Below are 3,516 nucleotides of genomic sequence, written 5' to 3'. Positions count from 1 at the left end.
GCTCTGCACTCGTAGATACTATGTAGACGATGTTAAAAGCAGCGTTGAAAAAGATTATCGTCCATACTTACGACTGCATAGTCCGAGTAGCTCAGGTAGCAAAATAAACCTGTAAATCCCTAGTAATAAAGGGCAAAAGTGTATGCTTCCTTCGCCGGCCGGAGTGATCGATCGGTTCTAGGCGCTACAGTCTGGAACCGCTCGACCGCTACAGTCGCTGGTTCGAATCCTGCCTCGGGCATGGATGTGTGTGATGTCCTTAAGTTAGTTAGGTTTAGGTAGTTCTAAGTTCTAGGGGACTAATGACCTCAGAAGTTAAGTCCCATGGTGCTCAGAGCCATTTGAACCATTTTGTTATGCTTCCTTCCCTCACTGAAAATGTCTGCTTCCCGATACTAATGTTTTTTATTGTCATTTATTTATGGTGTCCACAAGCCCACATTTACGTCAATAGCACATCTACTACTAGTTCACGCAGCTTATATCACACGCAAGACAGCCAGAAATGTACTAAGTCCAACCCGAAATATTACGAGATTAATACAGGCAATGCTCTGCTACGAAATGAGTTTCACACTCCGTCCTTTTCAGTGGATTCTTCAAAGGAAGATGCTCGCCAGACAATGTTCTGTAAATGCTTACTGAACACGCCACGCAGAATACTTCACAGAGGCCGATAGTTTTACACGCAGTTTTCTCTACAATAAACACTACAAAATCTCCCAAACTTCACAGAACTGTCCGTAAATGATCTGCTTGTATGGTGATATAAACAGAATGCGAAATAACAGTAACTTCTTCGTTTTACAAATAACTGTTTCGGACATGTCTAACATGATCTTCTCGTCCGGCAGCTAGTCCACGACTGTCTGAATGCCATTGCTTTCAGGGCATATAACTCATTCCAATGCACAGGTGAGACTTTACTCTGATTGGTTGATCAAGACGAACAGCCAATCAGGTCAATCTTTCAAGATCACATTCGCGCTTAAACTGTTTTACTCCAATCAACATTCGCAGATGCATTTACGTCATTTCATGTTGCAAACATTAACAAAATGTTCCACCAAACCAAACCAAACGCAAACTATGCTTGAAACATACTCTTGTTACCTTTCTGGCTGTCTCATTACAAAAGCAAACAGTCGCAGATATACGTCATCCATCGGTTAGAGGGATTTATAGTTTTCATGACACCCTAGTGGCGTAACACAAAGAAAAGTTATCGAAAATTTAGAATTGAAAATCTTTACAAAATAAATCAGCACAATGAGAGTTCAATTACTGTTTTCACATAACGAAAGAAATGTAATTTGTTATTGTTCCTATCTGAATTTACTTTCTTAAGTGTCAGTTGAGTACTTTTTTATTGAGTTTTTTTATATCTCCGAAACTATTATAGGTACCGGTACCAAATTTTGACACAAATTTCATCTGAATAACAAAATGTCATGTACCAAATTTGGAATAAAACAGATAATATTTTACAAAGTTATTTAGTTTCTTAGGTGAGGTAAATAAGTGATTTTAGTACTCGCCACAGTGAGCATTCTCACTGTCCGCTTTAGCAGCTCGGCTCTAAGCACTATGGGACAACATCTGAGGTCATCAGTCCCCTAGATTTGGAACTACTTAAACTTAAGGACATCACACTCATCCGTGCCCGAGGCAGGATTCGAACTTGCGACCGTTGCAGCAGCGCGGTTCTGGACTGAAGCGTCTAGAACCGCTCGGCCACTGCGGCCGGTCCGCTTTAGCGACAGGTGTGTCTATGACGCATACGGCAGGCCACAAGTCGGCCGCCGCCGAATGCTACTATAATGCAGGCTTCGAAAACATCTTGCCATAATGTAACAAAACTTACTGCAAAAATCTGCAGTCGTGTAATAGCTGCGACGCTACAGGTGGACTGGGCCCTCATGTCCAACTGAAGTGATCATTGACTGTAAATGGTTAAGACCATTGCAGCCATTTATGTACTTCACGTTCCCAAACATGTCATCGAGCCATTACTTTTAGTGATTAGTTTGAACAACATTCAGGACGACTCAAGTGAATTATTTGGCCACACGGATCGCCCGACATGAATCCCATCTAACATTTATGGGACATAAACAAGAGGTCAGTTCGTGCACATCATCCAGTACTGGCAATACTTCAGCAATTATGGACGCTATAGCGGCAATGTAGATCAATATTTCTGCAGGAGACTTCCAATGGCTTGTTGAGTCAGTGGCCGGCCGGATTGGCCGTGCGGTTCTAGGCGCTACAGTCTGGAGCCGCGTGACCGCTACGGTCACAGGTTCGAATCCTGCCTCGGGCATGGATGTGTGTGATGTCCTTGGGTTCGTTAGGTTTAAGTAGTTCTAAGTTCTAGGGGACTGATGACCACAGCAGTTAAGTCCCATAGTGCTCAGAGCCATTTTTTTGTTGAGTCAATGCCACATCGAATTGCAGCACTACACCGAACAAAAGGAGTTCCAACACGATATTAAGAGGTATCCCATGACTTTTGCCACCTCAGTGTGTAGCCTGAGAGACTTTCTGAATTTCATGCAGTTAGTCTCTCTCAATCTACCGTTCAACGGAGAATTCAAGAAATAGTTAATAACGTTACAAAAAATTTTATTGTACTTTCTTTAGCATTATGTTTAAGTGGACAGGCGTTTCTGATGCTGCTCAGCTGTCAATTCGCATTTGCGGAGCAGATAGTGGCCTCATCGTCACAGAAGAACTACTGTACTTGGTTCCGATAAAAGACACCACAACAGGGGCAGATATTCTCGCGTGAGTACGAAGGGTGTTGGGTGCAGACGCCGCATGGGGTATGAATGATTGAAATATCGATTTCATGGCACTTTTATGAAAGATGCTAAAGTCATTACTCATTCCACAATCACAGCCGCTGACCCCATGGAGCCTGAGGGAGCCTGAGCCCCCTCAAAATTTCGTTTGGGGGTCCAGAGCCCCCCCCCCCCCCCCCAATAGTTTAAGAAAATTATTAGTTACATTATGCTTAGTAAAATCACAAAATTATGTTGGAATTTTTTATTTTCCTTGCTTGACGATAGTTACCTTTTTAAATAATTCATTAATGAGTTAAAAGAAATAATTATTAAGGTAGTAAGCAGGTTAACTGAAAACGAGTGGTGTGACTCATGATAGTGTTACGGTGCTGCGGGCACACTTAGAATTTGTCCCGGTGTGCGAACCTTCGGGCAAAGCCTGGCGCAGGCGGGCCAGCGCTGCGGCCGCGGCGACATCAAAAGGACTGGAGCAGAAGTGCCTGGAACCCCCCGCCACTCGTCGCCTTGACGCTTCGAGACATTATGACGCCGAGGCTATATAAAGCCTGCCCTGCTGTTGCAGTCATTCAGTGCGGATAGTTTCGTTCAGTGCATGCTCCAGACGTGTTTAGTGTTCTGACTGTAGTGTCTAAGGACTATCTTATATGACTATATTTTATTCGTTTACTTTAGTCTCTTAGAGTATTGTGAATTAAGTTTGCAATGAATA

The sequence above is a fragment of the Schistocerca serialis genome, unplaced genomic scaffold (assembly GCF_023864345.2).
Source record: "Schistocerca serialis cubense isolate TAMUIC-IGC-003099 unplaced genomic scaffold, iqSchSeri2.2 HiC_scaffold_879, whole genome shotgun sequence".
Taxonomy (NCBI): Eukaryota; Metazoa; Arthropoda; class Insecta; order Orthoptera; family Acrididae; genus Schistocerca; species Schistocerca serialis.
The sequence above is the reverse complement of the archived record's forward strand: the minus strand, read 5'-3'. Positions refer to the sequence as shown.